Consider the following 22,912-nt stretch of genomic DNA (forward strand, 5'->3'; position numbering starts at 1 on the left):
GAAGTGCTTTGCATAATGATGCATGTATAACCTATATTGAATTGCTCGCCTTTTCAAGGAGGGTAGGTGGCAAGGAAAAAGGGAGAGAATTTGGAACTCAAATTCTAAAAAAACAAATGTACAAAAAATGTTTTACAAGCAACTGATAAATAAGATATACAAGCAATGGGATATAGAAAGTTAGCTTGCTCTGCCAGAAAGTTAGGGGAAAGGGATAAGGGGGGCAAAGTGGGTTGATAGAAAAGAGGGCAGACTGGGTAAAGGAACAATCAGAATACATGCCATCTTGGGCCAGGGGGAGGGTAGAGATGGGGTCAAAAATTTGTAACTCAAAATTTTGTGGAAATGAATGTTGAAAACTAAAAATAAATTTTAAAAAACAGAACAAAACATTAAGATATTTGTCCTTTGCCTGTTTTTTGATATTTCCCCCAATTTTCGTTGTCTTCCCAAGATTACTCAAAATGGCTTAGCATTTATATTTGTGAAACTTTAATGAGGAATCTGGGATTGAGCTCATCTGGGCCTAGGACTTGAACTCAATAGCAACAATGAAATGATCTCTTAATATATCCCTACTTATCTTGTGTCTCAATTCTTATTGGCCATTTTCATCCTTTTTCTTCAAATGCAAGGATTGTTCTCTTCTGTAGAGAAAATAAAAGCAAAATAAAACTTGAAGAGTTCCACTCACTTCCTTCCATCCACCATTAACATTGTTGCATCAGCTCAAAAAGTACAGCAGAACCATACCTTTTTCTGATCATCTTGCAACCCCATGCAACATAAAAAGAAACAAAGTAAAGTAAGGGGGAAAAATACACAATTTTTGCCTTTATCTTTCTTCATGAGCCTCATGTAATTTTTAATTCAGTATAACCCCGTAATCTTTCTTTACTACCATTTTTATATGTTTCTAAAAACTAAGTTGATCTGTATATCCCATTATCCACATTAGTCACCTAATATGTCTTCCATTTTCGTTTCTCATCAGAACCATTTCCTTGTGCCTACAAAATTTCATTCTTGAAAATCCCCCCCCCTTTGCATTCTCTTCCTCCTTCCTTTCTTCACCTCCCTCTCTCTCCTGCAATGACTTCCTTATTTATTATTTTGAACATAGAACCCTATACATTGAATGCCTGAATCAACTTTCATACATTTGCCCATTTTGCCAAGTCTGTTTTCCAGGGTGCAAGTCAGAATCTCCCAGATTTCCTATCTTTCATTCACAAAAACTATCACTTAAATTGTCATTCACATCACTTCCCCCTACAGTTTCCAGCCTTCCAAGAGCACCCATCTTTTCCTTTCCAGTAATCAATTCCAAAATAAGTGTGCCCCTCAGTTTTGAAGGGATAATAAGTGAATCACTTATTATTGGTCACTGGATCCAGATGGCTGTGGAGGAGAAAGTAAGGCTGGTGACCTTGCACAGCCCTCCTTCAATCAAATCAAAGTCAACCGTAAGTTATGTCATCATTTCCCTGAAGTCATGGTCCTCTTCAAAAACACAGGACAAACATAACCTGTGGGTAGATCAAGCTGACTAAAAGGGGACCCAGTTAGTTGGATAACTTAGCACATCATTTCCCTCTCCCTCTCCCTCTCCCTCTCCCTCTCCCTCTCCTCTCCCTCTCCCTCTCCCTCTCCCTCTCCCTCTCCCTCTCCCTCTCCCTCTCCCTCTCCCTCTCCCTCTTCCTCTCCCTCTCTTCCAAAGAAGATAAATTTTGATGGCCAGAAGCTGTCCATTTAACTTGGGATTTGCTGACTAGATTCATTCGTTCCTTCCTTCCTTCCTTCCCTCTTTCTTTCCTTCCTTCCTTCCTTCCTTCCTTCCTTCCTTCCTTCCTTTTTTCCTTTCCTTTCCTTCCTTCCTTTCTTTCCTTTCTTCCTTTCCTTCCTTCCTTCCTTCATTTCCTTTCCTTCTTTCCTTTCCTTTCCTTTCTTCCTTCCTTCCTTTCTTTCTTCCTACCTTCCTTCTTTCTTTCTTTCTTTCTTTCTTTAAGTCAGGAGGACCTGAGTTTAAATCAGACCTCAGACACTTGACAAACGTACTAGCTGTGTGACCTTGGGCAAGTCACAACCCCGATTGCCCTGCCTTCCTGCTCCAAAACATAAAATAAAATAAAATAATGTCCAAAAGAAGTTTTTGTATAAACAAAGCTAATGTAACAAAGGTTAGGAGGGAAGCAGAAAATTGGGAGAAAATCTTTACCACTAGTGTCTCTGATAAAGGCCTCATTTCTAAAATATATAGGGAAGTGAGCCAAATTTATGGGAATACAAGCCATTCCCCAATTGAGAAATGGGGAAAGGATGTGAACAGGCAGTTTTCAGAGGAGAAAATGAAAGATATCTATAGGCATATGAAAAAATGCTCTAAATCATTATTGATTAGAGAAATGCAAATCAAAGAAACTCTTGGGTACCATATGTCTCTTGTCAGATTGGCTAACATGACAAAACAGGAAAATGATAAATTCTGGAGAGGATATGGGAAATTTGGAGCATTGTTACATTGTTGGTGGAGTTGTGAACACATCCAGCCATTCTGGAGAGCAATTTGGAACTATGCCCAAAGGGCTATAAAAATGTGCATAAACTTGGATCAATAATACCATCACCAGTTCTGTATGCAAAGGCCATCATAGACAGGGGAAAAGAACCCACATGTACAAAAATATTTAGAGCAGCTCTTGTTGTGGTAGCTAAGAATTGGAAACCAAGGGGATGCCCGTCAATTGGAAAATGCCTAAACAAGGTGTGGTATATGAATGTAATGGAATACTATTGTGTTATAAAAAATGGAGAAGATACTGACTTCATAATAACCTGGAAAGAACTACATGATGTGAGGCTGAGTGAGAGGAGCAGAACCAGGAGAACATTTTACACAACCAGAGTCATATTGATTCTGTGATGACTAATTTTGATAGACTTGGCTCTTCTCAGCAATACAAGGCTCAAAGACAGCTCCAAAGAAATCATGATGGAAAGAGCTATCTACCTCCAGAGAAATAACTATGGAGTCTGAATGCTAATTGAGGCAAACTATCTACTCTCTTTTTTTTCTTTGTTTTTTTTCTCTCTCTCATCTTTCTTAGTTTTGTTTTTTTCTTTCCCATGATTCACTCCATTGATCTTGGTTCTTCTTTACAACTTAACTATCATGTAAATATGTTTAATGCAATGGTATATATAGAATATATATTGGATTCCAGGCCACCTTGGGGGGAAAGGGGAGGGGAGAGAGGGGGAGAAAATTTGGACCTCAAAAACTTGTGGAACTGAGTGTTGTAAACTACAAATAAAAAAAAATCTTTTAAAAGCACAAAGTCAAAGACCCTACATCAAAAGCCTCCCAGAAAAATACAAATTGGTTTCAGGCCATGGAAGAGCTCCAAAAGGATTTGGAAAATCAAGTAAGAGGAGTAGAGAAAAAAACTTGGAAGAGAAATGAGAGTGATGCAAGAAAATCATGAAAAACAAGTCAATGACTTGCTAAAGGAGACACAAAAAAACTGAAGAAAATAACACCTTAAAAATAGACTAATGCAAGTGACAAAAACCAAAAGAAGAATGCCTTAAAAAGCAGAATTAGCCAAATGGAAAAGGGGGTCCAAAACACCACTGAATCAAATACACCCTTAAAAATTAGTACAGAGCAAGTGAAAGCTAGTGAGTTTATGAGAAATCAAGAAATTATAAAACAGAACCAAATAATAAAGAAATGGAAGACAATGTGAAAAAGCTCATTGGAAAAACCACTGACCTGGAGAATAGATCCAGGGGAGATAGTTTTAACCACCTGAAAGCCTTGATCAAAAAAAGAACTTAGACATCATCTTTCAAGAAATTATCAATGAAAATTGACCTGATATTACAGAACCATAGAAATTGAAAGAATCCACCAATCACCTCTTGAAAATGATGCCCAAAAGAAAACTCCTAGGAATATTGTCACCAAATTGCAGAGTTCCCAGGTCAAGGAGAAAAATATTACAAGCAGTCAGAAAGAAACAATTTGAGTATTGTGGAAACACAATTAGGATAACGCAAGATCTAGCAGCTTCTACCTTAAGTGATAGAGGGGCTTGGAATATAATATTCTGAAGGTCAAAGGAGGTAGGATTGAAACCAAGAATCACCCACCCAGCAAAATGGATAATACTCCAGGTAAAATATGGATTTTCAATAAAATAGAGTACTTTCAAGACTTGTCAATGAAAAGACCAGAGCTGAATAGAAATTTGACTTTCAAATACAAGAATCAAGAGAAGCATGAAAAGGTAAACAGGAAAGAGAAATCATAAAGGACTTACTAAAGTTGAAGCATTCTGTTTATATTCCTACATGGAAAGATATTTTTAATTCATGAGACCTTTCTCAGTATTAGGGTAGTTGAAGGGAATATACATACATACATACATATATACACATACATACATACATATATATGTGTGTGTGTATATACATATATATATGTATATGAATATATTGGGAGAAGAAGAAAGGCTGAGATAGAATGAGGTAAATTATCTCAAATAAAAGTGGCAAGAAAAAGTAGTTACAATGGAAGGGAAGAGTGGACTGGTGAAAAACAATGAGTGAATCTTGCTCTTACTGGATTTGACTTAATGAGGGAATAAAATACATACCCAATTGGGTATCTTACCCTAAAGGAAAGGAGGGGGGAAAGGGATATGAGGGGGTATGATATAAGGGCAGGCATATTGAGGGAGGAGGTAATCAAAAGAAATGATTCATGTGTGGCCTATGTTTAATTGCTTGCATTCTCAAGGAGCGTGGATCGGGAGGGAAGAAGGGAGAGAATTTGGAACTCAAAGTTCTAAAAAACAAATGTTGAGGAAAAAATGTTGTTTTTACATGAAACTGGGAAATAAGATATACAGGCAATGGGGTATAGAAATCTATCTTGCCCTAGAAGAAAGTAAGGGGAAAGGGGATAAGGAGGGTGGGAGGGGTGTGATAGAAGGGAAGGTAGACTGGGGAAAGGGGCAACCAGAATTTATGCCATCTCAGAGTGGGGTGGGGGAGTGTAGAAATGGGGAGAAAATTTGTAATTCAAAATCTTCTGGAAATCAATGTTGAAAACTAAAAATATTTTTTAAAAATAAATAAATAAACAAAAAAGTTAAAAAAATAAGCTGGTGATCAAATGTACTCTGTTATTTTAGGATCTTTGCATTGACCTTTCATAGAGGAAGCCCAAAATCTGTTTCTATGGGACTCTCCTCCTATTGGTTGAGATCAATGCTCTACACTAAATCATGGGTAAAGCCAAGTTCAAGAGAGTAGAACTAAATAATCCTTGAGTCTTCTTCAAGTTTGTCTTTCATGTCTTCCTAGACTCTTTTCCTTTAGCAATCAAAAGTGGCATTGGCCCATTATATCTTTCTTTTAGAAGCTGGAACCCAGAAGTACCCTAAGTGAGAGCAGGGCTCAAAATGACTTGAAACTTGGAGAGAAGGGAAAGAAAACTCAAGAAGGTTTGAACTCTCCTGTTCTTACTAACTCTTGTTGTTCAGTTGACTCAACTATGTCTGACTCTTAGTTTCCCCATTTGGGGTTTTGTTGGCAAGGATACTGGAGTTTGCCAATTGCTTTTCTAGCTCATTTTCTATATTAGAATTCTGAGAAAAACAGGGCTAAGTGATTTACCCAGGGTCACATAGCTAGTAAGGGTTTGAATTCCAATTTGAACTCAGGAATTCCTGACTATATGCTCCATGTTCTATCCACTGCACCATGTAACTTCCCCTTATTTAATCTATTTCTCCTTTTACACTGGGCAGAATGTTAATCACCACCATAATGGTAAGAGTCTCATACCAATAGACTTTGGTACTGGGATTTCATTTGAATCCATGCTCTGGCTAGACATACAAGTTATTAAGGTTTTTTTTTTTGTTTATTTTTTTCCTCTCCTGTCAACCTTCATCCTTCTAAACTATTATTTTGTCCTGAATCATAGCTTCTACCTCATCCTAACTTGTTGAAAATGTAACATTGAGGAGGCTTTCATTTTTTCTCTCTAGATTTACAATTTAAAGTTTTTTTTTTTCTATTGAATTGTAAGACTCCCAGAAATGACATGTAGATCGTCTCTTGTGAGGTACACCTCATCCCTGGCCATAAGCATGTCATTTCTTGATTTTAAGCTTTGATCAGAATCTAAACCTCAATATTGTTCTTCTTTTATTCCTTTTACCATAACTAGATGATATCTCAGCTGACAGAATATAACGGCAAACAAAGTGGGACTTTTGTTGACTTTTGTTTTGGAGTGCTTCTCAGCTTTAAGGCAATCAAGTGCCCTTTAGTCTTACATTAGTTTCAATCAAGAGTCTTTGATTGAATTGGAAGTCTTTGATGACCTGCTTATGTCACAAGAAGGCTTAGGTCACATGGGTTTGAGTCACATGGTTGTGGTGCCCTCTGACCCTGAAGAAGTGTGTACATACTCTGAGGTTAACATTTTGCTTGGGGCTCACTCACTGGAAGAGTGTCTTGTGATTTAACCAGCTAATACTCAGGGTAGCTGTTAAGGAGCCTCCTGGCTTTGAAAACCCAGATGTTGGTGCTTCTCTCTCTAATAACTATGTATATATAGCCTTGGCCAGATGGCTAGAAACCTGTCTGTTGATTTGTGCTATTTTGCTCTGTTTATATAATTTCTGCTTGCAATTTCTGTTTGTGTTTTTTTTTTCTGAAGTTCAGGGTGCTGCCTTTTGCCCCTCAACTAAATGAACGATATCTGAACATTTAATTAAAGTAAGATTTTTAACCCCTTAAAGTTGTTTTCCTTAGAAAAGCAGATCAAATAACCTGTGCTAGTAGCCCTCCTGTTTGCTGGTGTTATTGGCCTTACACAGTCACAGTAGTGGCAAGTGGCATTGTTTTTGCTCAGCACTAATGGACCCAAATTATCTTCTCTTAGAGCACAAGAAGCTAGCTCTTTTTTAAATGGTATAGTTCCATCCTCTTCTTAAAGAACTTCTTGTCCCCTACTTATCTTCAAATAGCTATTGGTAATTCTTCCTTTTTTTTCTTGGTTTGATGACTACCTACCCTCCCAACTCTTGTCCTAGTTTAGGATTCCTCTATTTTTCTATGTATATTTAATCTTTTTGTTCTTATAAAACCTTATTCACTTTCTTTTAAAGGGATCTTTCATTCTCCCTGATAACCTTAAGATTGGAAAATCATTCTTCAAATTCCCTTTCTTTCTCAGAAAATCTACTGAGGACATTGAGGGCAGATATCACTTTCTTGGGTATGAAACAAGTATAGAAGTGGTGAGCTTTGGGAATATTAATGAAAAAATATTCTCAGCCTTCTAAACTTACTGGAATCAAAACATCAAGTCCTTTGTTTGCTTCACTAGCAGCTCATCTAGTCAAAGCTTCTGGTGCATTCTTCTCGTCAAAACAAATTTTGAATAATAAGTGATAACTGCTATTTACTTACATAAAGCTTTAAATTTCACTAAGTTCTTTATCCACATACAGACACATATAAATATCTATATATCTGTGCCTATAGATCTCTCAAAATAGGCATATATGCATAGTGTGCATATATGCACACACATACATATATATGTATATACACATATATACATATATATGTATACACACATATATGTGCTTATCTAGCTATCTGATTTAAGTTTAATAGTAACCTTTTGACAAAGATTCTATAGGTATTATTATCGCCATTTTTCAGATTGGTAATTGAGGCTCATAGAGATTATATGTTTTGTCTCTGGTCACATCATGGTAGATATCTCAGTCATGGTTGGAACTCTGGTCTCCCCGAATGTAGTGGAGTATTCTATCTTTATTCCATTTTTTTTTCTTAATTTCACTCACTTTTCTTTCTTTGATAGCTCAATTATAGTCATACTTTGCTCCTATTTCCTTCTCTGACTAAATTTCTTGCTCTATTCCTCTTACACATTCTGCTTCCTTTTCATTTTTTTTCATGCTTCTATTTAAAACTTTCAACTTCCTTTGGCTTTCACCTACTCTCTCAACTCAAGTCTCTTTAAAGTTCACATTGTTTCTCCCCTCCCATTCTTTAGTTTTGTTGGTTAGTCTGTCAATAAATGCCTAATGTATTGAGAGCTGGGCAACCAATAAAAAATTGAAAAGATAGTCTCTGGTCTCAAAGTGCTTACAGTGGAGCAGTGGAGTAATGCAACACACAAGAAGGAAGATGAAAATGGAAAGAGATAATGAAATACAGGATAATGATGGAATCTAGTCCAAAGGTGTGGTGGGAAATGATGAGATGGCTGACATGTGAGCCCTCTTTGAATGGAGATGTTGGAAGTTTCTTGTTTTATTCTCTAGTCCTCTAATTAAAGGGCCAGAGTGTACTGATGAGTTGTGAGTAGCAATACTAATGCAGCCTTGAAGGATGATATATTTCCTGGTGTTGAACTTTCCTGGGGCTGGGGCCAGGATGGAATTCAATGCAAAGGGTACAACTGACAGGAAATTATAAGAAACTTCTTAATAAATCCTAATATTTCTAAATCTACTTATTCATTATTCCTTCTCCTTTTCTTTCTAATTCCTTGAATTAAATTAAAAAAATCACATTTGTTCAGCTAGTCAAGAAAGAAAACAAATTCTTGGCAATGTTCACATTGGGATAATAATGAAGTCATGTTGTAGTTAGGACAAATACGGTCATTTATTAATATATATCTATATATATATATACATATCATATGACTTTATAGCATAGTGAACAACTACTCTTAGAGCTCTAATTAGTGTCTGTTTAAAATTGGAAGCTGACCTTGATCAAAAAGCAGAATAAAAATATAGGTCCGATAAACCATGAATAAATATTAAAGAAAGATTTAGGTCAGTTGAAGTATTTGTGTACAAATAGAAAGAACAAGGATGAATGCTACAAATAGGGATCAGAATAAACATTGGCACAGGTGAGATGAAAATTTAGAGTGATTATTTTATAAATATTTTTACAATATCAGAAAATGATTGAAATAAGTTATGAGAAATTCTTATATGTCTTGGAAAAAATTAAGTTGTATGCAAATTCTATTCTCTGTCACATTCTGTCACTTCTCCCAAAAGCTTAGTTTCATTGACACTCATTTTCCTCCTCTATAACATGACAGAGTTGAATACAGTGACCTCGAAGGTCTCTTCCCACTCTGAAGTTATTGTTCATAATAACTCTCACTAGAGATATGATAATGGGAAGTCACATCAGCTCTCTGATCCTGTCCTTCATCTATAAAATAACAATAATAACAGTACTTTGGCACATAACCTTAAAGCCTGGAGAAGCTTGGTATTGACCTTATATATACATAATCAAGGCAGGAATTTGAAACAAAAATTGAGATAGAGCTTGATGGGTAATCTCTTGAAGCGTCTACAGCTAGGATTCTTTTTCTTGTGCCTTTTGTCCTCTTCTTCATGTGCATAGAATACTAAAAATCCTTCAAGGCTTCAAAAACTGAGAATAGGGGTGGGGTGTGGTTCAGATTCAGATGATCTTTATCGTGTATTAGAAGTATAGTCCCTGAAATGTTTTGAAGTGGCATATTTTGTCAATTAGATATTCAATGTGAGTTAAAAACATTCTTTAACCCTTAGTCCAAAGATAAAAGTTTAGACTTTTCCTTTGGAATTAAAAAGATAAGGTTAAAAAAAGAATTAGTGTTGTGTGCTACAAATTAATTGGTTGACTCTTCTGTGTTCAAAATGAAACTGCATACCTGGATACAATGTTTTCCTCTTTGAAAGGGAAAATCTATTACAGTCAGAATTCCTGAGAAATGACAAACTCTTCTATGGGTAGGAAAGCAGCTAAAAGTTTTCTGGAGTCTGATACGGGTCATCTGAGCATCCTGCCTTAGTAAAAGAACTAAAGAATACTCCCTTGGGCCTTAAACTGAAAGATGATTATAGTTCTAGGTCTGAAAGGAATCTCATCCTTATTCTCTTAAAGGGAACAGGGAACACCTCAGATGAAGACTTCTTCTAAAGACAGAAGCTGGAGGTAGAGGAAAAGATCCACTACCTCCTTCCCCAGCTAAGTCACATTTGGCAGTAACCAGAAATGAACAACGTATCAGGAGAGCATCATCAGGAAGGAGTCCTGGAAGTTGAGGAGGAAGAATCACTTGGAAGAATACAGACCATGCATATATGACTGCTAGGCACAGCGCATCATGGCAGATTTTCAGAAAGCAGAAAGATAAAACAATAGATGGTGTTAGCAATCTTGTAGCATTTGAGAAGTGAATTGTTCTTATATATATGTGCCTTGGCTCTATCAACTTGCTGTATTGCGCCATTATGCATGTGGTAGTAAAAGTTTTTACAGGTGTACTCTTTCACTCATGATCACTACATGTGCTAACTCATCTCCTTAATAGTGTATGTATACATATGTGTATGTATATGTATGCATGTATATATATTTGTATATGCATGTATATGTGTATATATGCTTATGTATGTGTTTTATATACATATAATTATACATATTGTGCAAGTGTTTTGTAGATGGAGATTGATTGAAGATAGAATGATAGAAAACAAGACAGAGAGAGAGAGAGAGAGACAGAGAGAGAGAGAATAGATAAGAAGAGTGTATGGGGTATGGGGGAAATGGAAATGGGGAAATGATATGGTTTTGTCCTTCTATTATGCTATTTCCATCAATTGCCTTTGCTTTGAATAAACTGTGTCCTGTTCTTGGCTAGGAGAAGTATACGCATTAGTGGTGCTTATATTTTGTAATATATTTTGTAGTTTGGAAGCTATGTATTTTTTTAAAAAGTGATTTCTATTTTTTTATTATTTTTTCAAAACCTGGAAGGATTTATTTTTTGTCCTGTGAAGTTTTCATTTATGATTTCTTGAAATATAGGCCTGGATAAAACTTTTAAAAAGCCCATTTTACTTTAAATGGATCAACTTGACTAAGTGTTAAACCCAAAACACTCTGGCTTTCATTTAATAACTAATAATAGCAAGGATTTATCACATAACCTCACATTATATATTATGAGGACTGGTATTTATTTCAAATATAAAGCATTGTGATATAAAGAAAGCATCAAATGACAAATAGCATGAATCCAGAAAACATTATTTCTATTTCATACCACCACCCCTTGAAAACTCAACTCTCAATATTTGGTTATCATAGTTATGAATTCTGGGATTCTGGTCAAAAATTCAAGAGATACTCTCACCCTATCAAAATTAGGGTAGTTTGATAAGGCTTACCAAAAATCATGACTTGACAACCTGGCCAGTTGTGGCCTTTACTGCTCAATGTGCCAGGCACATCACTTAGGCCCTTTCAAATTCATTTTTATATTTGTAAAATTGGGATAATAATAGCATTTACTACATAGGATTTTTGTAAGAATCAAATCATATAGTAAAAGTAAAGCATGAGCACATGTGAAAACTAAGTCTGTGCTAGAGGCATATATGGCTCCTGGAAAGTGCGGTTTAGTAAACTTTATAGAGCCATATCCATTAAGAAATTCTCTTTATGTGCATTGTCTCATTGGACCCTCTATAAAAGTCCATAGTTCAAGTCCACAGTACAAATGGGAGCAATAAGTCTATGAAGGATGTTAGAAATATATTGGATGCTTCAGAGGGAATTCTCATTCAGGTATGGATTGAACTAGATGGTCTCTGTCCTCCTTTGGACAAATATTAAATTCTATGATCTGCTATATTATACACATTGCCCAGTCAAAGAAACTGAGGATTTAACAAAGGGAGTTAATTGAATTGCTAAAGGTCATAAGGATATTGAATGTCAAGAATCTGATTCGAATTCCGGTCTTTTGCCTCCCAAGCCAAGTGCTCTTTCCTCTACACTGCAATATCCTGAGTCTCAAGGTTTTTACACTACTAAATAGAGTTCCAAAGTAGCTTTCTTATTTTAGGCTACAAGTTAATGAATATTTTTCTTCCCTTCCTACCATGGCATCACAGAAATATTGCTGCATATTGAGTTACATGACCCATGTTTGAAATTCTGACTTTCAAGATTTCTCCACCATATTTCAGTTGCTTCCTCAACCCGGAAATTTCCTCAGTGCTGAAAGGAGAATAATATTAAAAACAAAAACAATAACAAAATACTTAGCACAGTATCTGGAACATATCAGGTGCCTGATAAATAGTTATTCCCTTCCTGACTTGGAACTTCCCTAATCTGCAGCCCTCTTCTCCACTCTCTAACTTTCACTCTGTGCATGGGCCCAGGCCAGCCATCCTTTGTTTCTATCTAGGCTGTAGCTCTGTGAATCTTCAGAATTGGCCCCCATAACCATTCAGGGTACCTTTTCATTCTAGATTTTTTCAGCCTTATCAAATGAGGAACCCCACTCCATTAGAATTCAAACTCCTTAAGGCTAAGGATTCACTTTCTTTTTGTTTATGTTTCTGTCTCAGCAACTAGCACTATGTCTGTCACATAGTAACTGCTCAATACATACATACATACATATATATATATATATTTGCCAATCTGCTTGCCTGGTCAAGTAATTTCATTTCTCTCATTCCAACCTCTCTCTTTTTGTAAAATGGGGATAATCATTGGAGACCTACCTCCTCTATAGATTTGTTATAAAATTAATTGATTTAATGTTGGGAAAGCACCATATAAACCTCATAGAGTTATAGAGTTGAATTCAAAGCTTTTCTGCTAGCCCTTTGGAACTCAATACTCCTCCTCTTCAATAAAGGAAATGACAACCCAATACAAGAACTTCAGGCCTTGCTCAGAATATACATGGAAAAATAAACAAACAAAGAAAAAAACCTCCCTTTCCTTTGTTTCCTCCATTCACATTTTGCCATGTGATCAAAGATGTACCACCTCCATACCAAAGAGTGCCATTAAAATGTGCAGTTGTCACACATCACAAAACTCTCAAAGAAATGTTGTTCATATAAGATGCTCTTGGAGATTTAAGTTCTGTCTTGGACTCCATTCCCAAGCTGTACCACTCTAAGAATGTTTCCTCCTTTCCTTTATATAATGAATCTTATTCTCCTAATGATAGTGATTAGATGTCTCAAATTACTGAAATTAAAAAAGAAAATCCCTTAGTATTGGGCACATAGAAAGAATCCTTCCAATATTCATTCTTCGGTATATGTTTATAATGGTGCTAAATAAATATAAAGTAGCATCTGTTGAGCAATTTAAAATTTGCCTCTTCATGTAGATCATCTATATTACAAACAGAGTGTGTTATTTAAAATATTAGTTATATTCATGGATGCGAATCTTCACTTTTAAATAGCTGGTACCAAATGATATCATAGTTAAGATTGTCCTTGATCAGTCTGAATATATCTATCATCTCCCTCAGTTTCTTCAACTATTAAATGTGGATCATGATAGCATATACCTCACTGGGTTTTTGTAAGGGTTCAATGACATAATGTTTTTGAAGCATCCAGCACAGTCTCTGGAGTATAGTAAGTTCTTAATAAATTTTGTTTTCTTTTCCTATTAATGGCCATGGTACTTTTTACCAGAATAGTTGGGTTTGGGTCTCATCTCTGTCACCTACTATCTGCCTATTTGGGGTCAAGTCAAACAACAATAATATATATAACATTTCAGTGATCTGAGTTCAACCAATATGAGCATACCTTCCTTGGGGGGAGAAAGTAAATCTTCTAATTCCTTAGCATATGCATCTTAATGAGCTGTTGTTCTTTTAGTTGTTTTAGTTGTATCTGACTCTTTGTGACCCCATTTGGGGTTTCCTTAGTAAGATACCAGAGTGGCTTGCAATTTTCTTTTCCGGTGGATCCATTTTGTCAGGTAATCAGACTTCAAGTCACTTGCTCAGGGTCACACAGCTAGGAAGTCCCTGGGGCTAAATTTGAATTCTGGCCTTCCTGACTCTTGGGCCAGTGTTCTCTCCAGCAAGGCCACTGGCTAACTCTTAATGAGCTACTGCTGCTAAAATAACCCACAACCTTATATTCATTTTGGGTTGTCGGTTTAAAAACAATGATTCACATTTATGTAGTTCTTCACAAATTCAATCTTGTAACTCTGGAAAAGACATGCAATATCTACAATTCCTTTGGGCATTAGACAGTTAGTATTATCATTCTCTTTTTATCAATGAAGACGCCGAACTTTAGAAGTTGAGTGACCTACCTTTGGCTATTTGTCCACTGGACGAATATGTGGTAGTCTCCTGAATATAAGACCAGTACAATGGCCAATCTGCCATACAGATTTGTACTTCAGTTGACTCATCTGTAAGGTGAGAATAATTATACTTCTACTACTATCCTCATGGTGATGTTCAGAGGCTCATATAAAATAGTGGATATCAAGGAGCTTTGTAATTTAAAATTCCCATCTAAATCAAGCAAACATCCATCACCTAGCATCTGTCAAATACTTAACTGCGTGCCAATCACAGTTCTAAGCTCTAGGGGAAAGAAGTTTGAATTACATTTGAACAGAAGAGAAATGTTTATAAATCAATGTACGCAAGACAAATACAGGGTAGATCAGAAATTCTTTAGATATTATATGTCATAGACCTCTTTGGCATTCTAGTGAAGCTCATGGATTCTGAATAATGGTTCTTGGCAATATTCATAATTGAATTTAATCCTAAATTTCTTTTAGAGTTTAATGAAAGTAAAGATATGGCTTCTCCTGCTTCTAATATCATGGAGGTTTCGACATTTGTCCTACATATCTTAGGAGTCTATGGGCCCCAGGTTTAGAATGTCTGGATTAGATGGAAGGTTACTTTAGAAAAGAAAGAATGGATAGTCACATATAGCAGGAAAGAGGTCCTGGAGAATATGATATTTGAACTGGGTTGTGAAGGAAGTCAAGGAATATAAGATCCGAGATCTTGCTACATCTGATATAGTGTTGTCTGGGAGTACTGAGAATATAAAGGAGGTTCCCAAGGTCACAATCCGGTGTCAAAGGCAGAACTTGAACCAATGTCTTTATGAATCTAAGACTGACCAAATGACCTGCAAGATTACTTTACACCTATGACTGAGAGATATTGGCGCCAAGTACTTCTCTTCTTGCCTTAAAGTAGATAGCAGCACAAAACAGGATATTCAGCCCTTCCTTGGAATCTGCATTTTTTCTTCTGTTTCCTCAATTTATGTTTTTCTAAGGGATCAAAGATGTACCACCACCACACTAGAGTCCCACTAAACTGTGGAATTGTCACATAATAAAACTTTCAAAGAAACATTCGTATATAATTTGCCTGGATATTCATGTTTCAGATTGTCCTCTGTGCCAGAGCTGCACCATTTTAGGAATAATTCTTCCTTTCTGCAATATAATGAATGAATCCTTACAATCTTTGTGTGTATGTGTGTGTGTTTGTGTGTGTGTGTATGTGTTTTTGCACATATTATTTTATTTGATTCTCAAGACTGGGTTGCGAAGTGGGGCCAACAGGTATTATTATTCATGTTTTATAGGTAGGGAAACTGAGAGAAGAAAAAATTTTTACACAACCTATCAATCCATTGTCACATAGAGTTTGTCAGAGACTGGATTCTGACCCAGGTCGCTGCTGACTCCCCATCACTATCCAATCTTTCCCCGACACCACTAAGCTGCCTCCTATAATCGTTTCATATTTATTGAATTTAAATGTTCTCTATATCAGTCAAAATGCCTTTGTAGTTGCTCTCCATACATGATATATAATTTCCTGCCTTCATGCCTTAGTATAAGGGTACCTTATGTCTGGAATGCCCTCTCCCTTTACCTGTGATGCCTAGACTCTCTGCCTGCTTTCAAAGCACAATTCAGATACCACCTCCTACATAAAGTCTTTATTCAAATTATTTTGCATTACTTTCATTAATTAATTTATTTATAGTTTTCAACATTCACCTCTACAATATTTTGAGTTCCAAATTTTCTCCTGATCTCTCTTCTCTCCCCACCCCAAACAGTGTGCATGATGATTACCCCTTTCCCCAATCTGCCCTCCCTTCTATCACCCTCCCCCCTTCTATTATTCCTTTCCTTTAAATTTTCCTGTAGGCAAGATAGACTTCTATATCCCATTGCCTCTATATCTTATTTCCAAGTTGCATGGAAAAAACATTTTGAACATTTGTTTTTAAAACTTTGAGTTCCAAATTCTTTCACTTCTTCCCTCCCCACCCACCCTCAATGAGACAGCAAGCAAGTCAATCTAGGTTATATATGTGTAGTCATTCAAAACACTTCCATACTAGTCATGTCGTAAAAGACAATCTGTATTTCCCTCCTTCGTATCCCTCCCGCTATTTATTCTATTCTCTCCTTTGACCCAGTGCCGCCTCAAAAGTGTTTGCTTCTTATCACCCCTTCCCCCAATTGGCTCTACCTTCCAGCATCCCTGCTTCTTATCTCCTTCCCCACTACTTAACTGTAGGATAAGATAGATTTCCACACCCAATTGAGTGTGTATGTTTTTTCCTCCTTAAGCCAAATCTGATGAGAGTAAAGTTCACTCATTCCCTCTCACCTCACCTTTCTCCCCATCTAGTATAAAAGCTTTTCCTTGCCTCTTTTATGTGAGAAAATGTATCCCATTCTACCTCTCCCCTCTCCCAGCACATTCCTTGCTCACTCACTAATTTTATTTTTTTAGATACCATCCCTTCATATTCCACTCACCCTGTGCCCTCTCTCTATACATATATTCCCTCCAGCTACCATAATACTAAGAAAGGTCTCATGAGTTAAAAATATAGTTTTCCATGTAGGAATGTAAACAGCTCAATTTTAATAAGCCCCTTATGATTGCTCTTTCTTGTTTTCTTTTTCATACTTCTCTTGGGTCTTGTATTTGAAAGTCAAATTTTCTATTTAGCTCTGGTCTCTTTATCAAGAATGCTTGAAAGTCCTCTATTTTATCGAATATCATTATTTCCCCTGAAGGATTATACACAGTTTTGCTGGGTATGTGATTTGATTCTTGGTTTTAATCCTAGCTCATTTTACCTCTGGAATATTATATTCGAAGTCCTTTGATCCCTTAATGTAGAAGCTGCTAGAGCTTGTGTTTTCCTGATTGTGTTTTCCACAATACTAGAACTGTTTCTGGCTGCTTGAAATATTTTCTCCTTGACCTGAGAACTTGGGAATTTGGCTACAATCTTCCTAGGAGATTTCTTTTTGGGATATCTTTCAGGAGATAATTGGTGGATTCTTTCAATCTCTATTTTACCTTCTGGTTATAGAATATCAGGGCAATTTTCCTATATAATTTCTTGAAAAATGATGTCTAGGCTCTTTTGTTTGATCATGGCTTTCAGGTAGACCAATAATTTTAAATTATTTCTTCTGGATGTATTTTCCAGGTCAGTTGTTTTTCAATGAGATATTTCACATTGTCTTCTACTTTTTATTATTTTGGTTTTGTTTTATAATTCTTGAATTCTCATAGAGTCATTAGCTTCCATTTGCTCCATTACATTATTTTTGCAGGGGGCAAAGCAAGGCAATTGGGGTTAAGTGACTTGCCCAAGATCACACAGCTAGTAAGTGTGTCACGTGTCTGAGGTCTGATTTGAACTCAGGTCCTCCTGACTTCAGGGCTGGTGCTCTACTCACTGTGCCACCTAGCTACCCCGATACATTATAATTTTTAAGGAATTATTTTCTTCAGTGAGCTTTTGGACCTCTTTTTCCATTTGCCCAATTCTGCTTTTTAAGTCTCTCTTCTCCTCATTGACATTTCACGCCTCTTTTACCATTTGGATTAGTCTATTTCTTAAGGTGTTATTTTCTTCACTATTTTTTGGGTCTCCTTTAGCAAGGTGTTGACTAGTTTGTCATGATTTACCTGCCACACTCTCATTTCTCTTCCAAATTTTTTCCTCTTCTTCTCTTACTTGCTTTTCAAAATACTTTTTGAGCTCTTCTATGACCTGAAACCAATTCACATTTTTCTTGGAGATTTTGGATATAGGAGCTTTGACTTTGCTATCTTCTGCTAGTTATGTGTTTTCATCTTCTTTGTCACCAAAGTAAGATTCTGTACCCTGAGTTTCTTCCACAGTTTACTCATTTTCCTAGCCAATTACTTGACTTTTAAACTCCTTGTTAAGGTAGGACTCTGCTTCCAGTGTGGAAGGTGTACTGTCCCAAACTTCAGGGGTTTTCTGCAGCTCTTTTCAGAGATACTTCTAGGGGCCTGTACGTTTTCACTTCCTCTGAGGAGGTATGATCCAAGGAGAGTTGTTTACTCATTTCCTGGCTTGTGCTCTGGTCTGTGAGTGAACACAATCACTATTTCCTGCCTTGGAATTGTGATAAGGATTCCCTCCCTACCACTGCCACAAACTCCACCATGCCAATACTCTTCCTCACCCCAGGACTGCCACCCATGACTGCAACCAAGATCCAAGCATGGGCAATGCAAGAGAATCCTGCCTCAGTGCCAGCAAAGAGATCCTTGCAATCCTCCTCTGATGAGCTGCTTGATCTGCCAACCTGTGGGCTAAGAGCTCCAGAAGCAGCTGCTGGACAGCACTTCTCCATCACCCAGGTCTGACAAACCTTTCCTACTGACCTTCTAAGTTGTCTTTGGGGTTTTTGAGTTGAGAAGTCTGGAAACTGCAACAGCTGTCAGTGATTCAGTCCCCTGACACTTGCTCCTGGTTTGCTTGGAGGCCTAGTCTGTGCTGGTGCTGTGAGAATTGGTCTGCCCTCCTTTCCCAGAGAATGCAATAGACCTTTCCTGTCAACCTTCCGGGTTATCTGGACTGGAAATTTGTTTCACTCTGTCTTTTGTGGATTCTGCTGCTCTAGAATTTGTTTAGAGTCATTTTTTACAGGTCATAGGAAGGGTTTGTGGGAGACCCCAAGCAAATCCCTGCTTCTTTCTCTGCCATCTTGGCATTGCCCACCCCCCCCATACTCAACAATGGTGATTAGATTTGTTAGTGATTAGACATATATTGAGTATATATGTGTGTATGTGTGAATTATATATGTATATATGTACGCATATACACATATACATGCATGCATACACACATTTATTTTTTTCAATATTCACTTTTATCAGATTTTGAGTTCTAAATTTTCCTCTGCCCTCTCCTCCCCCCTGCAAGATAGCATGCAGTCTAATACATGGTATACATGTGCCATCATATTAAACATATTTCCAAATTAGTTAAAAAAAGGGAAAAACCACAAGAAAGAAGAAAAGAGAGAGAGAGAAATAGCATGCTTTGATCTATATTCAGACTTCATAGTTCTTTCTCTAGATGTAGACAGCAATTTCCACATTTAGTCTTTTGGAATTGTATGAGATCATCGAGTTGCTGAGAAGAACTAAGTCTGTCAAAGTCAGTCATCACACAATGCTCCTGTTAGTGTGTACAGTGTTCTCCTGGTACTCTCACTTCACTCAGAATCAGTTCATGAAAGTCTTTCCAGGTTTTTCTGACATCTACCAGCTCATCATTTCTTATGGAACAATAGTATCCATTATATTTGTATACCACAACTTATTTATCCATTCCCCAACTTATGTGCTTCCCTCAATTACCATTTCTTGGTCAGCACAAAAAAAGAGCTGCTCAAAATATTTTTGTACATGTGGGTCCTTTTCCACTTTCTATGATGACTTTGGCATACAGAATCTGGTAATGATCAAAGGTTATGCACAGTTTTATAGCCCTTTTGGCATAGTTCCAAATTGCTCTTCAGAATTACTGGATCAGTTCACAACTACACCAACAATGCATTAGTGTTCCAATTTTCCCACATCATCTCCAACATTTATTATTTTCCTGTTTTGTCATGTTGGTCAAGCTGATAGGTGTGATGTGGTACCTCAGAGTTCTCTTAATTTGCATTTGTCTAATCAATAATGATTTAGAGCATTTTTTTCATATGATTATATATGCCTTTAATTTCTTCATCTAAAAACTTCCTCTCAAACCCATTGAACATTTCTCAATAGGAGAATGATTTGTATTCTTATAAATTTGATTCTGTTCTCTATGTTTTGAAAATGAGGCCTTCATGAGAGACACTGGATGTAAAGTTTTTTTTTCCAGCTTTCTGCTTCCTTTCTAATCCTGGTTGCACTGGCTTTGTTTGTGCAAAAAAAAAAAAAAAAACTAATGTAATCAAAATTATTTATTTTGCATTTCATGATGTTACGTAGATCTTATTTGGTCACAGAATCTTTCCTTCTCCGTAGATCTGACAAGTAAACTATACCTTGCCCTCCTCATTTGCTTATAGTGCTACCCTTTATGTCCACCACGTGTACCCATTTTGACCATATCTTGGCATATGGTGTAAGTTTTTGCCTATGCCCAGCTTCTGCCATACTATTTTCCAGTTTTCCCAGCAGTTTTTTTCAAATAGGGAGATTTATCCCAGAAACTGGAGTCCTTGTATTTATCAAGGAGCAGGTTACTATAGTCATTGACTTTTATCTTGTGTACTTACCCTTTTCTACTGATCCATCCCTCTATTTCTTAGCCAGTACTAAATAGTTCTGATGATTGATGCTTTATAATATCTGGTAGATCAAGGCCACCTTCCCTTGCATTTCTATTCATTAATCATCTTTATGTTTTGGACCTTTCATTTTTCCAGATGAAATTTGTTATCATTTTTTCTAGTTCTATAAAATATTTTTTTGATAATTTCATTGGTATGGCATTGAATAAATAAATTAAGCTAGGTAGAATTATTATTTTTATTATAATTTCTTGGGCTGCCCATAAGCAACTGATATTTTGCCAACTATTTAGATCTAAATTTATTTGTGTGAAAGGTGTTTTGTACTTGTGTTCATATAGTTCCTGGGTTTGTTTTGGCAGATGGACTCCCAAATATTTCATATTGTCTGCAGTTGCTTTAAATTGCATTTATTTTTCTCTCTCTTCCTGCTGGACAGAAATGCTGATTATTTATGTGGGTTTATTTTATGTCTTCCAACTTTCTAAAGTTCTTAATCATTTTAAGAAGTTTTTTCAGTTGATTCTCTAGGATTCTCTAAGTATGCATACCACCATATTATCTACAAAGAGTGATAGCTTTTCTTTTCTTCTTTGCCTATTCAAAGTTCGACTAAGTATACCCCTTCTAATGTCATAGCAAAGACACAGTTCTCAAGAGTTATAAGTATCATTTTGTCATCAAGTGTATAAATATATTAACCTTACTGAATAGCATGTTTTTATTTTCTTTCCTGTTTACCTTTTTTATGCTTCTGTTGAGTCTTGTATTTAAAGATCGAGTCTTCCTTTAAGCTCTGTTTTTTTCATGAGGAAAGCTTGGCAATCCCCTACATTATTGAATGTCCATTTCCTACTGTGAAAGATTATGCTCAGTTTTGCTGAGTAGTTGATACATGGATGTAATCCATGTTTCTTTGTCTTCCAGAACATCATATTGCAAGCCCTCTGATCCCTTAACATAGAAGCTGCTAGGTTCTGTGTAATCCTGACTGTGGTTCCACAAAATTTAAATTATTTCTCTCCAGATGCTTGCAGTATTTTCTCCTTGAGCTGTTAATTCTAGAATTTGGTTACAATATTCCTTGGTGTTTTCTTTTCTGTACCTCTTTCAAGAAGTTGATTTTTGCCATGACTATTTTCACCTCTGGTTCTAGGACCTTAGGGAATTTTCCTTGATAATTTGTTGAAAGATGGTGTACAGGCTCTATTTTTGAACATTGCTTTCAGGTAGACCAATACATTTTACATTATCTCACCTGGATCTATTTTTCAAGTCAGTTGTTTTTCCAACAAAATATTTTACATTTTCTTCTATTTTTTTCATTTGTTTGATTTTCTTTGATTGATTCTTGATGTCTCCTAGAATCATTCACTTCTACTTGCCTAATTCTAGCTTTTAAGTTTTTGTTTTTCTTCAGTTAGCTCTTTTACCTCCTTTTCCATTTCGCCAATTTACTTTTCATGGAGTTATTTTCTTCAGTGAATTTTTGAACCTCCTTTTCTGTTTGGCCAATTCTACTTTTCAAGGAGTTATTTTCTTCAGTCGATTTTTTTTTCAATGTGCCCAATTGTATTTTTATGAAATTGCTTTCTTCAGTCAATTTTTTGTCCTTCCTTTTCCAAGTTGTTGACTCTCCCACATATTTTGAGGTTTTGGATATAGGTATATTGACAATGTTGCCCTCTTCTCACTTTGTGTTTTGATCTTCCCTGTCTTCATAGAAACTGTCTATGATCTATTCTTTTTTTGCTTTTTTCTCATAATGTTTGCCTATTTCCTGTCTTTTAAAGTTGAGCTATGTTTCTGGGGTACAGGGGGCACTGTCCCAAGCTTCTCATGCTAGGGAGTAGGGGCCTATTCACTGGTTTTGTGTGATAGGGCCTCAGATGCTGGCAGTTGGAAGCTGTAGGTGTCTGGCAGCTTATCCTACTGTTGAGCTGGGGTGCTTTTGTGTGTGCTGGGGCCAGGTGGGTTTCTTCTGCATTCCCCTGAGGCTACACTGAAGCACATGGAGGCCTAGCCACTAGAGCATGCTTGCCTTGCTGGGGCTGTGCTGTTGGGCACATGGTAGTTCTCTGAGCTGGGGTCTGCCAGTTCTCTTGACTGTGCTAAGGCTTGTGAGGGACTTGGGGTTGGTATTTGACTAATACACCACCCTGGGGCTCAGAAACTCTTGCTGATTTGCTGAGGTGGTGCTCGTTGTTTTGCTGGATTGCTTCTTGTCCTGAAATGTGCTTCCCTTTTACCAAAGTGACATTGACTTTTCTGCCTGATCTTCCAAGTTACCTGGGCTAAAAGATTGTTCCATTCCATTTTTCCAGTGTCCCTGCTATTCCAGGATTTTTCTCAGGGC

Source organism: Trichosurus vulpecula, chromosome 3 (genome assembly GCF_011100635.1).
Source record: "Trichosurus vulpecula isolate mTriVul1 chromosome 3, mTriVul1.pri, whole genome shotgun sequence".
NCBI lineage: Eukaryota > Metazoa > Chordata > Mammalia > Diprotodontia > Phalangeridae > Trichosurus > Trichosurus vulpecula.